General features: G+C 43.9%; 2 long non-coding RNA genes across 2 annotated transcripts; both read right to left on the bottom strand.

The window, feature by feature from the left end:
* Positions 1–5682: 5682 nt before the first annotated feature.
* On the bottom strand, positions 5683–6481 carry LOC143841815 (uncharacterized). The gene is made up of 2 exons (XR_013232859.1): positions 6437–6481; positions 5683–5766 (listed from the first exon to the last, which is right to left on the bottom strand). It is a non-coding gene; the product is annotated as an uncharacterized LOC143841815 (long non-coding RNA).
* An 842-nt stretch (positions 6482–7323) lies between these two features.
* On the bottom strand, positions 7324–13321 carry LOC143841814 (uncharacterized). Its single transcript, XR_013232858.1, has 3 exons — positions 13152–13321; positions 11956–12697; positions 7324–7456 (listed from the first exon to the last, which is right to left on the bottom strand). It is a non-coding gene; the product is annotated as an uncharacterized LOC143841814 (long non-coding RNA).
* Between the last annotated feature and the right edge of the window lie 600 nt (positions 13322–13921).

Here is a 13921-nt window from a genome sequence, read left to right as displayed (position 1 = left end):
GGCTAATCAAAGGGATCTTTTATGTAGCCATGTGCAGGTAACAGGTGACTTGCCAGCCTCTAACCAGGTTTATAGAATCATAGAGTTGGAAGGGGCCATTCAGGCCATCTAGTCCAACCCCCTGCTCAATGCAGGATCTGCCCAAAGCATCCTAAAGCATCCAAGAAAAGTGTGTAGCCAACCTTTGCTTGAAGACTGCCAGTGAGGGGGAGCTCACCACCTCCTTAGGCAGCCTATTCTACTGCTGAACTACGCTGACTGTGAAATTTTTTTTCCTGATATCTAGCCTATATCGTTGTACTTGTAGTTTAAACCCATTACTGTGTGTCCTTTCCTCTGCAGCCAATGAGAACAGCATCCTACCCTCCTCCAAATGACAACCTTTCAAATACTTAAAGAGGGCTATCATGTCCCCTCTCAACCTCCTTTACTCCAGGCTGAACATTCCCAAGTCCTTCAACCTATCTTCATAGGGCTTGGTCCCTTGTCCCCAGATCATCCTCGTCGCTCTCCTCTGTACCCTTTCAATTTTATCTACGTCCTTCTTGAAGTGAGGCCTCCAGAACTGCACACAGTACTCCAGGTGTGATCTGACCAGTGCCATATACCAGTGGTCCCCAACCGGCGGGCCCCGGCTCGGCGCCGGGCCGCGAAGGCCATGGCGCCGGGCCGCAGCTCCGTCTCCCCGCCCCCCCCCGCAGTAAAAAACTTCCCAGGCCGCAAGCTTGCGGCCCGGGAACCTTCTTACTGCGGGAGGGCGGGAAGAGGGAATCAGGGCCGGGCGGCGCCCGTGCAGGCCACGCCCATGCGGCCCGATTCGCGGGCGCGGCCCGTGGGTGCGGCCCGATCCGAGGGCGTGGCTCGCGGGCGCGGCCCGATGCGCGGGCGTGGCTTCCGGGCGCGGCTCGATGCGCGGGCGCGGCCCGCAGGCGCAGCCAGAAGCGTGGGCGTGGCCCGCGCGGGCGCGGTCCCCGAGGGTGCGGCCCGATGCCCTGCCGGTCCCCAGCCTAATAAAGGTTGGGGACCACTGCCGTATACAATGGGACTATGACATCTTGTGATTTTGATGTGATGCCCCTTGCTGATACAGCCCAAAATGGCATTCGCCTTTTTTAGCGCTGCATCACACTGCCTGCTCATGTTTAGTTTACAATCCACAAGTACCCCAAGGTCTCGTTCACACACAGTGTACCTAGAAGCGTATCCCCCATCCAGTAGGCATGCTTTTCATTTTTCTGACCCAGATGCAGAACTTTACACTTATCTTTATTAAATTACATCTTGTTCTCATTTGTCCATTTTTCCATTGTGCTCAGATCTCGTTGAACTCCTTTTTCTTTTCTTCTCAACACCATTTCTTTCTATCCCTGTGGCCTCTTCATTTTGTCTTTGTTTTGAGACCTCTTCCCTCGTTGACACTTGCACCTCCTCTGCAAGGGCCTGAAATCTATTTTGTAGCTCGAAAGGTCCCGAGAACCGTCTCACTCTATGCCGTTGAGTCTTTTTCCTAACTGTCTGCAGAGGTTACGTAATGAGGTCAATCCTCTTATCCTCTTCAAGACTGGTTGTATCCTCTTTATTCCGAGTTGCACAGCTCCGGTCTATGAACTATGCATGAGTGAGTGAGTGAGTGAGTGAGTGAGTGAGTGAGTGAGTGAGTGAGTGAGTGAGTGAGAGAGAGAGAGAGAGAAAGATGTGATGGCCAAGTGTTATGGCCAAGATGGAGTCACAGTAAGTTTACTTTCAGCCACTTAGTTAGCAATTACTGGTTTTATAACACTTGAACTAGATCAGACTCCTGTACGTATTCAAGCAGGTATGTGTTTATGGGACTCTAGATAAGGAGTTTATGTTCCCTTGGACAAAACCAAATTTTTCCAGACAGGAATCATGAAGGCACCATCCGCCTAGTTAGTCCCAAGGTATTTCTTTGCTTATTCCAAGTATATCCCATGTGAACATCTGTGTTTCCATAGATTAGAAACATTTAAAAATTGGGCCTAAACTAGTTTCTCTGGAGTCTGGCTCCTCACCTCATAGAATTATCCACCATGTACTGCAGTCCAAAGTGATTATGCGACTTAATGGCTGACTTTATGAGTGACTCAAATATTTATTGATTCATTTCCACAACATTTATGTAAAATTGCAGAGAAAGTGAGCATGAACGCCAAGAATTGAACGGAATGTTCCCATATTGTAACAAACAGCTGTAATCATGAGGCCAGATTTTTAAAAGAAGTATAGTGCAATGAGTGATTGAAAGGAAATCACTTTAATTCAAACCAGTGATCAGTTTTGTTCACAATCCATTTTGTCTGCTAACTTTCTCCCATCTCAAATAGTAGGAAAAATGCAGCAACAGCTATGGAAACTGAGCAGCCAATGTTCTGTAAAGGCTAATCTCAGGCTGTTAAAATTATAATTTGTCATCAACATGCTACATTCAAGAATTAATTTGTACACAGCTTCAAATTACAAATTGTATTGTGGAGAGAATATGATGGTACATATGCATGTGTATATTTAATATGCATATTTTAGAGTGATCAGCATTCAGCATAACTGTGTATTACATAGGTACTTGTGATAGGTAATGCAGAGAAGTCACAATTTCAATCTTTAACATCCTTGTTGAGGGAGTCCCAATAAGGTCAATGGTTATTGCTGCAATGCAGCAGATATATATATATATATATATATATATATATATATATATATATATATATATATATATATATATATATATATATATATATATATATATATATATATATATGAACTGTAACAGTATTCGCATTGCTTTGATGAAAGAGGTTAAATGATTGCCCCCCCTTCCAAGAAATGCCTCATTCCTAATTTGACTTTACAGTACTGCCTTGGTGAGTATGATTGAGCAGAAAAATGGCCTACACATTTTGTTAATAACAATATATACCTCTGTGAGGGAGGTTGGAGATTAGACTGAGAGGAATGTTAGGCCGAAGACCAACCAGTGATCTTAGGAGCTAAACTGAGTTTGAATCTGGGTCTCCCTAATGCTAGTCCAATAAGGAAAGAGCTGTACCAAACTGGCTACAGAAATGCCCAGGTGAAATTAGAGGAAATCAGGGAACCAGGAGCCAGTAACACATAGCTCTGGCACTTTTTTTTAGCACTGGGCTTCATGTTTACTCTGGAACATGCTAAGTAATAATAATTAAAAATACATTCTTGATCGATATTGCTTCTCTGTGTGTGCAAAGCCAACCAAGCTAAATCCACAGATCTGGCCCCGGGCTTGCAAGCAGCTTTGATCTCTGGCTGTTTTCCCTTTAGCTTGGGCTGAATATGCATGGAGCTCTTATTCCAATCCCAGGTCGATTCAGCCCCTGCCATCTCCACTGAATGCGATTTCCATTTTGATTTGGGGCAATTTAAATTTTCCTTCTGCAACAAGCATGATCGATCCGGAGTGGCCTTACCTTTATCCTGCAATGTCCTAGAGTGGATATAACCTTCAATATTTGAAGAATTGGATTGAGAAAGCATGAGAAAGCATGTTCTGAATTTGCTGCTGAGCTCCATGGTAGAGAAGCTCTGATTGGCCAGGGCGTCAGTTCCTGGTTTCCAGGCTTAAAGGGGAAGCCCTAACTTGCCTTTAAGGAGAATCATAGACTCATAGAATCATAGAATCATAGAGTTGGAAGGAGCCATACAGGCCATCTAGTCCAACCCCCTGCTCAACGCAGGATCAGCCCTAACCATCATAAAGCATCCAAGAAAAGTGTGTAGCCAACCTTTGCTTGAAGACTGCCAGTGAGGGGGAGCTCACCACCTCCTTAGGCAGCCTATTCCACTGCTGAACTACTCTGACTGTGAAATTTTTTTCCTGATATCTAGCCTATATCATTGTAATTGAAGTTTAAACCCATTACTGCATGTCCTCACCTCTGCAGCCAACAGAAACAGCATCCTGCCCTCCTCCAAGTGACAATCTTTCAAATACCTAAAGAGGGCTATCATGTCCCCTCTCAACCTCCTTTTCTCCCGGCTGAACATTCCCAAGTCCCTCAACCTATCTTCATAGGGCTTGGTCCCTATGAAGCCCTAACTTTTCTCAGCAGAAGCTCCAGAAGCCTAAACTTCTCTCTGTAGAGATTTGCCTCTTGTTTTTTTCCTCCTTTCTCTGCTGTCTCCAATCCTCTCCCCCCCCCCTTTAAGGAAAGAAAGAAAGAGGCTCCTGCTGTGCTTGGCTCCCCCCTCGCCTTCTGAGCTTCCCTAACCATGCGCAGAACACTTTTCTGTTTCAATGGGAAGGGGGGGGGGAGGAAGACCCGAGTTCAAATCAATCTGGATTAGCAGTATCCACAACAGAATAAACAAATAAGTGCAGATTCAGCCTTGATCTCCCCCAGACCCATGCCTGTGCTTTATAAACTAATAAAACAAAAGGTTGCTAAGGAAGGGTTAAGTAGCTTCAGAAAAATTCTTAGATGTCACAACCGTGACTTGCGTTGTTTAAGCCGTGATATGTGCTAATGCAAGGGAAACAAAATTTTGTTGCAGAAGGAAACATTTTTTGTTCATGTTTATTCATTCTAGGATTTGTATTCTGCCCTATCTATATGAACTCACCTTGCTGGTGACATTGTGAAATGTCATGCAGTGAAAGGGCACAAACAGTGTCTAACGTGTAGATGACAGTAAACAACCAGTGTGAGGCTAAAAAGGGGGGGGGGGTTTGCAGGACTTTCCTGGCATGGATTATCAGAGGTGCCATTTGTAACAGTAGCTAGACACTTTTCATTTTTCTTCCCCCTTAACATCATCATAATTGAATAAGCCTCTTTCAATTGTACCTCTCCTTAATTTTTTTTTTGCTATTGCCTATTCTAATACCTTGAGAGTGCAAAGGATTTGATCATTAGAATGAGAAACCAGCATTGCCCTTGGTATTCTGACAGTTAATCCTTCAGTCTCCAGTGAGCTGTTGTATTGGGGGGGTGTGGGGGGGGGAGGAGACAAAGACCCAGCTGCTTGTTTTTGCAGGGGATGCTGGGCTGTCTGTTGTGTATGTGACTCAGCAGAAGGCTGAGCTTGGGGTCTGGAACAGGATCCAAGCTGCCCCGTTGAACAGCCAATGAGTTTAAACTAATCAGGCGCGGCTGAGCCAATCAAGGGTCAGCCTAGGGCGTGTCCACCTCTGCCCTGTGTATATATTCAGGGGCTTGACCAGGCAAGCCCCAGTCAACATGGTTGATTCCATCTGAAATCACTTCTTAAATAAAAAGAGCTGTTCTGCACGACTGCGTCTCGCTTGTTCCTGTTCGAACTCACTATTTTACACTGTCTCTGGTGCTAGCAGCCTTGAGCTCACTGGCTACCTGAAGTTCAGCCTCTGCGTACTTTAATTTGGCTCTGACATAGGGCCTTTGTCAAGTGAGACTAGTTACCATGGCACTCTCACAAAAATAGAACAAATCCAATACACATCCATACCTGTGTAATAAATAGAATAATACACTACTTAAAATACATTATTCTACACTGAGCTAGGTACTCATTTGTATTGGGGGGGCATGGGCTACAGCAATCTCATTTTTCATTTTAGTATGATAAAGCTCTCCCAATGAGATATTTAACTAAAGCGGAGCAGAAGGACTCTGAGAGAGATGCAGAGAGACACAGAGAGAGAGAGCATAAAGTACAGGGTAGTATTTGTGGGGGCTTTTTAGAAGAAACAGAAAATTTTTCTTCATCAGCAGCCATTCCAAATCGTTGTCTCTTTATAAGGAAAATGCATAGTCATATTTAAATTACTATATGAATTTTAGACATCTTTCCTCAAGCCAGCACACCAGGAAAATCAAACAAAAGGTTTATAAATAGCCAGCCCTGAGGAGAGTTAATGAATGCCAGGGCTTTGTCTGTATTAAATGGGATTCTTGCGTTTACTCAGAAGTAACAGGGATGGCATGAAGCCAAAGTTACTGACAGCTTTTTTGTCAATAATTTCAACAATGTAGAAAAACTTCTCCCTTCCGCAACAACCCTTTATGCTTCAAGAGATGACTTCCCATTCATTTATATGGTCCTTAGTTACTCTCATCTCAGTAGTCTTTATCTGCACTGATGGACCTCATGCTGTGACCAAATTTGATTGGATATGGAACATTGTGCCGCTCTCCTCAATACATAATTCCTGATTCATATGTACTTAATACATGCTTCTTGACTGGCTGGGATCATGCATATGATATTCATATCAGAATATTGTCCAGCATCTATGTCATATCTACTGTCAATCCTGTATCATAATAAACACAGTAAACTACAGCTCAGTTCTAAACCCAACATAACTAGTCAGTGGTCCTTGGTCTCTGAATACAGAAAAGAAATGACAAAAAGTCCCCCATGTTGAGCCTTTGACATTCTCAACACACAGTATGACTACCTGGATCCATGGTTGAATGGGTGGGCTATGGTGGGTGATGATGACTCGAGAGCCATGAATGGTTTCCCTGATTACAAACTGATTGCATTGCAAGGACATGAACCCATCTGCATCATTAATGCCTCTGCATACAGAATGGCAGTCAAACATCACTGTCCTGTCCCTGGAGTGCACCACTGCTGACATCACAAAAGACAACCAGAACAGGATATTCTTGCTCATTTTTCTGTCATCAAGATGTGCACCCTCCTCCATGATCTCCTCCTCTTCCCCTTCCTTTCCTTCCTCTTCTGCCTGCTGCTCCTCTCCTTCCTCGCTTCTCCCTTCCCAGCATCTTACTGATGCTGGTAGTGCCTCTTGTCACGTTCATGGCTCTGAAACCTGTCAATCTCATGGCCCAGGTTACGCTTCACTAAGACAGTGGCACATGATGTAGGGTGACACTGCACTTAATATGGGGGTTGCACATGCAACTGCTCATGATGCTTTCCCACAACCTGTCTGTTCGGTGTCCAGCTGCACTGCAGAGTCCCATGCCCATTCCAGTGCTTGATTGAAGGGGATGACTTGTCCCAGACTGGCCTTGTAGGTGGTGTCCTTGAATGACTTTAGCCCATGAACCACTTTAAAAAGGAGTTAGACAGTTGTTGGAGCTGATGCTGAGCCCCTCCTCCCCCTATTGGATGTTCATGGAGGAAATGACATCCAGCACCATGCTCCTCTACTCCACCATAAATGCAATCATGGCATAAGTAGACTTCCACCAGGTGGGCACATTCTGGATGAACTATTGTTCATTGTTTCTTGAGTCCTCCCCTTCTCCCCAGCATTGGTGACATTTCCATCAGCTTGATTTCTTGGAGAGTGGAGTGCCTTGTGGTCCCAGTCACAGGGCCTGGAACTCTTCTTTGAGTGACCTGCTGCTCCCTGCCCAATCTCCCTGGTCGTGGTTCATCTCATGGTAATAGCTGACACTCTTTCCTCCAGCAGTGACATCTTGGGTATTGCCTTTCCATATGCCTACAGAGAATAGTGGAGGGTAAGTATTGTGGCTCCCATCCCCTATGGACATGGGTGTAGCACATCTGGCACTACATTGTGGCTAGGTCACTTGCTAGGGTGCAAAAGAGTAGAACTATATCTCCACACCCATGTCAAGAACAGCTGAGATGCACAGCTCTTTTCCAGAATTGGGCCATGGAGTTCTGAGTGGAGTGTGGCGATGGAAGTGGGATCAACAAGGAGTCATGAGATGTGAAAGTAGAGCATCACTGCTGTCACTCTCCAACACACTGCTGTCATCCCCTCCCCCCACTCACAAACACAGTCTTGCATGAAAGCTTAGGTGGTAATGCTGAAAAATCTCCATGAGCCATTGTCACTATCCCCATGGAGGTGGATTAATCAGGGGTGATGGATGGAGACACCACTGATGATGTGCTGGAGACATTATCCACTGTGGTGCAGGCTGTACTCATCATGCACGACCACTTTCTAGAGGCAAAACTGATGGCGTGATCCCCCTGTGACCATGACTGTGACCCCTTCCAGCCTTCTTAGGCACCACACACGTGACCAAACATGCACCAATCCAACCACAGCCCAAGTGGTTCAGTTTCAGAGACAGAAACACAGGCAGGCTGACAGGCCCTCTCCACATGACATTGCCAGCATCCCAGGGCTGTCCAGGGACTGGCTTGCCTTTCGCCCAGATTTGCCTTGGGATGAGGGAAATTACAAAAAAGTGGATTTGCCACTTTTTATCTCGCATCTCATCTGTGAGCTAGCAAAGGCAAGATGTATGGAGGGGGAAAGCCGCAATAGTCTCTGCAGCGTTTTCCTGCTCTCCCACCCCTCTCCATTTCCTGCTCCAAGTTTTTTTTTTAATGGTTCAGTCTGCATATCAGCGTGACCACAAAGCTACAGTGTCCACAGTCCTTCTGGGATCAGGCAGGTAAACACAGCCTTTTTTCTGTTTTCTGATGGTGGGGAATTAGCTGGGAAAAGGGGGTGGTGGTGATCGAGCAGCCTTCTCCTGATCATCCAGGGGTCTGAATGCATTGTTTTAAAACCAACCATTTACAAAAAAAGGACTTTTTGGGCTCCAGTTACCATATTCAGCAACTCAGAAATCCATCCAGACAAAAATAAAGTCCAAAATGACACAAATCCCAAAAGGGAGGGGGGAATGCTGTATTGTTCTGGCGTTTCTCCATAGCAACACGGCAGTATTGATTTTTATTTTAAAAATGCATCAGTGTTGTGTCAATGCTTAAGTGCCTTTTTTTAAAACATAAATTTTAGGGCTCCGTGGGGGGAGAAAATTTCAGTCCACAAAAGAACTGATGTGCTGTGATTGGTGGCTTGCTGTGATTGAAAAGCCAAGAAGCAGGGGGAGAAGTTCAGCTTGTTTTCCCTTGCAGCCTCGTTGGGATGCAAACAACCATGATGGGGCAGGGAAAATGCGGGATTGGTCTCCCATGAGGAGGGCTGCAAATGCGAGGTTTGCCATCCTGTGTTTGCACATGCATTTTACCCCTCTGTGGAGAAACTGTCTATCTTCATTTTATTTGCAAAGTCATAGTGTATCCTTTAAACCACACTACTGTTAGCTATTCTAAACTCTTTGGTGACAGGGGGCAGATGATTTAAATATTTTAAATAAATAAATATATAAATAAAATCAAAGGTGAATTTTAAAGAATTGAATGAAGGAAAGGTAGTGGTTTGTTTCTGTGTGAGAGACAATCAGCTTGGTGTAGTGGTTAGGATCATAGACTTCTAATCTGCTGAGTCAGGCTCGATTACCCGCTCCTCCACATGCAGCCAGCTGGGTAACCTTGGGCTCGACACAGCACTGATAAAGCTGTGCTGACTGAGAGTACTATCAGGGCTCTCTCAGCCTCACCCACCTCACAGGGTGTCTGAGGAGCAAAAAGGGAAGGTGATTGTAAGCTGCTTTGAGATTCCTTTGGATAGAGAAAAGCAGCATAAGAACCAACACATCCTCCTCCTCCTCCTCCTCCTCCTCCTCCTCCTCCTCCTCCTCCTCCTCTTCTTCTTCTTCTTCTTCTTCTTCTTCTTCTTCTTCTTCTTCTTCTTCTTCTTCTTCTTCTTCTTCTTCTTCTTCTTCTTCTAGCTATGAAATGCACAGACATGGGAACCCCCTAACTCTAATAGTCAAATGCCCAATAATTACTATACAGCGGATTGATTGACATATTAATTTAATGTGAGTGGAATAATTTCATTGGTTTATGGGTTTTTTCTGCTGTCTTTCCCTCCCCATTAGTGCTGTTTGTTTATGGATAGTTAGATTTTAATATTTTTGCACTACTTCATGCATATTGGTAGTGATTTTAATTGCTGGGCAGTGTCTCGGGTGTCTTCAGGTCCTCATACATATTGTAACAAATAAATGTCAAGGATTCTTTTGACACAGAATGATAAAATCTGTTTAGATTTTTCAGTATGATTGTTCTTGCATTTGTCCCCATATTAAAAAACAAGGGGACTCAATTATTTCTCTGAGTAAAATGCACATTTGAAAGGAGTAGGAAAAGAGATCAAAATGAAATTAAAAAATCTTAGTAAGAGGCTAGGATTACGAGGGCTCATCTGGTCATGGCCCTGACCAAGCCACTAGACTGCTGATGTTTAGCTGTAATTCCCAATACATTAGAGAGCTGACAAGGCTGTTCAAGTGCTGGGAAAGCTCTAATTCAAAGCACTTGGATTTGAAAGTATTCTAAATATTACCAAGGAGACCATTTTCTTCCTGTCTGATGAGGTCCTTGGCTCCAGCTCTAAAATCATCATCATTTTTTTTCTTTTTGTAACCATAAAAACATCTTTAAATGCCTCATCCCTCACAGATGCAAGTTAAACTTGGTTGGTGATTAAATTTGAATGAAAGGAGACTGCTAATTCCTAACAAGCTCGATGAATGTCTGGCTTTGTTGTGATGCCTATAGCAATCAAATGCTTTTTAAACAAGCACCCTAGTTCTGTACAGAATGGCAGGCAGTTTGGCAGAGAGGGAGGGGGAAACACTCCTTGAAATGTTGTCAGGCCCCTACTTGGGTGTGGGGAGGCCATCTGCTATGGTCAGGGCTCCTAAGAGCTACCATACCCCACCTCCCTCCTGGGTTTCCACTGCATGCCAAATGGGTCCAACCCAGGTTTTTGTTTGTTTCTGGATCATTTTGACCCACTGACCATAATGATGTTGACAAGATTTTAGGATCTGTGAAGGCCACCATTTGTACTCTAGCTCATCGCTGTGCTTGGCTATTGAAATCAAGTAATGTCCCATCAATCGAGCCCTCATGTACATCATGGATTAGTTGTTGATTCAGGCACAAACTGAAGTACAAGATACTGCACTCACATTGTGGCTCATTCTTCATACATGGGATAATATACTTCCAGTGCACTTTAAAAGCAGGTTTCCCTGTTTCACACAGGAAAATCCAGCTGCAAAAGCACATTAAAAGTGCAGCGTGTGTGGAATGAGACACATATGCACACATAAATGTTGCTTGAGTTCTCTTTGAATTGTATTCCTAATCCAATTGTATTGTTCATTGGAAAGGTTGTGTTGTATGATTACATTCTACTCTGTAAGCCATTTTAAATCTCAGTGGGAATGCTGGGCTTCAAGCAAGCTAAATTTAAAAAATAAACCCAAGCATCATATAAAGACAAATCACACAATTGACCCAGTTCCAAAAGGCCCTCATGTGACCAGGGTCTCCAGAATTTTGCCCCCTTCCAGTCTTCTTCTCTCAGCAGCCCAGATTATGGTTTCTCTTGCCACCAAGAGAAGATTATGGATTTTTTTTGTTTTTTATCATTTGTTACTAGCACAATAAGAATGTGTCCACAGCACTGATGTTAGCTGAATAATAATGAAGAGGCAGGTTCCCTGGCCTGATATCTTCTGTTGGCTTAAACTGATAACATGATAAACATGATAAATATGTTGCAGTGTGGGGCAAAGAAAGGCAGGTGAAGCCCAAGTAAAGAGAAGTGCCTTTGCAGCCTCTTTTACACATTTGGGCTTTGACTCAGAAGGGAATATCTATACATGCTGCATGCACTGCCAAATGTGAAACGACTTCTCTTTGGTTAACTACTTTATCTGCCAAATTATGGAATGTTTTAACAAGAGAAACATTAGCAAATATATATATATTAAATCTGCATTTGAAAAATAGGCCACATTTTCCACTGAAACTCAAATACTTTGGCTACCTCATGAGAAGGAAGGACTCCCTGGAGAATAGCTTAATGCTGGGAGCGATTGAGGGCAAAAGAAGAAGGGGATGACAGAGAATGAGGTGGCTGGATGGAGTCACTGAAGCAGTCGGTACAAGCTTAAATGGACTCTGGGGAATGATAGAGGACAGGAAGGCCTGGAGGATCATTGCCCATGGGGTCGCGATGGGTCGGACATGGCTTTGCAACTAACAACAACAAATTTTCCATATGTTAACGATTCATCCTTGGTACTCTACCTTTTAATAATGATTGTATTATGCGGCCGCCACTTATTTCTTGATGTTTCATCCCCAAAGTTGCATCCATGCAAACAGTTATATACACAGGAGTCCTGTTGATTTCAGTGAGCTACAAGTACAGGCGGAAACATGATCAGTCATTACAAGCTTATTCAAACCAGCTTCCTCTCAAAACCTGAATCCTGTTAAAACTCTCCTCCAAGAGATTTGTGTGAAACTGCCCAGATCCTTTAGGCACCACATTCCTGAATATGTAATGATAATAGTTAAGGAGCCAATATAGTGGCAACATCCTGGAAACAATGTCATTCCAAAAACAACAACAAAAAATTGCAAACTTTTGTTGTTGTCACACATCCAGTTGCTGATTAAAATTTCATGTGACACTGTCCATCACATCTTAACAGTTAAGGATATGAGAATGAACAGTAAAGGTCTCTCTTTATTTTACTGTAAAAGATTCCTTAAGGACATTAGCAATCTTCATAGCTACTTCTTGGGAAATATATGAAAAATCCTTCTCCCAGAAATCTATACAATTTCCATAAATTTTGGAAGGGAGGCAGGGGAAATACTGTCCTTTGTTACAAATCTTGGTTTTTCTTCTTGTGTTAGAGTTGTTCAAGCAGAAGTGCAAGGAAAAGACAGCAGTATCTGCTTGCACTAAGCCAGACTTCTTCTGTCCCCACTTGTGTTTCTGGTTCCACAGAATGTTGTGCAAGCAATTTCTGAGCACAACCTATAGGGAGAAAAGCACTAGGTGTTATACAAGAACCAATGCAATTGGAACGGTCTATTTATGTTTCTGCTTGCACCTCTAGATACACAAGAGAGAGTTGCATCACTTGGTATCTCTGGCTCCACTGGACACCTGCCTCCCCCCACCTGAAGCAAGATCCATGGCTTCCCCCCTGGCCTGTTGTGGAACTAGATGGAGTATTGTCTGCATTCACTGTAAACATAGAGTATTTTCTGTATTTACTATAATCATCATATAGAACAGGGGTGGTCAAACTGTGGCCTTCCAGATGTCCATGGACTACAATTCCCATCTGGAGGGCCACAGTTTGACCACCCCTGATATAGAATAAGATCAATTAAGAAATTCTTTATATAAATATGCAAACACACGGAAAGCCATTTTATGCTACACAATTTAAAAGGAAAGATACAGAATTTAAAAGGAAAGATACCTGGTCTCCTACAGGAAATTCAGGATTCAATGTATTGAAAGCATTGGAAGTAAGTTCCAACATTGGAAACACTGGAGGTACGTGAAGGTCAATGAAATAGCTCTGAGAATGAAGAACTTCTGCAAAAGTTGTTGAACTGGACTCCACTAACACTGTCCAGTGATGGTACTGAAAACAGCAGGCCAATTTACACAGATCCCAGTAATGAGTACCAACCTTGGAAATAGATCACATTATAGGACATCAGTAGCAGCAAGGAAAAGGCATTGTGTTCTGCAGTATAAATATTCAGCACATACTTTTCTTTGTACTTGCTTTCTGGGGCAGAGCTTTGATGGCTGAAATGCCCAAAGAGTCAGGCAGTGGCTTAAGAAATCCCTTGTATAACTGTGTTGTGATCTTGGTTCTATGTGACAGGTGGTCCTATAGATGGTGCTGGCACCTGTGGAAGCATCTGTTGTCTACTGCCAGAGACCATGCCTCTTGATGTTTGACTCCAGAGGGAGTGGCCCTGAGTGCCACATAGCACCCTGGGGGCTGTTGTATGAAAGGCCTTTTTGTGGCTAAACCACTATGCATTACTTGCATGGGACTGGACTTGGCCACCTACCTTGGTGCCATGGTGCCTTGAACAACTGTTGCCACTGTGCAACACCAGCCTGTGCTGGGGCCCCACTCCACCAACTCCTGCAGCTACCGCCGCCTGCTGCCTCTCACCTGTTTGTGAGGGGAGGATCACAGGGGCCACTCTGGGGATGTTCTGATTGGGA

The sequence above is a fragment of the Paroedura picta genome, chromosome 7 (genome assembly GCF_049243985.1).
Source record: "Paroedura picta isolate Pp20150507F chromosome 7, Ppicta_v3.0, whole genome shotgun sequence".
Taxonomy (NCBI): Eukaryota; Metazoa; Chordata; class Lepidosauria; order Squamata; family Gekkonidae; genus Paroedura; species Paroedura picta.
This window is presented reverse-complemented; position numbering and strand designations above follow the sequence as displayed.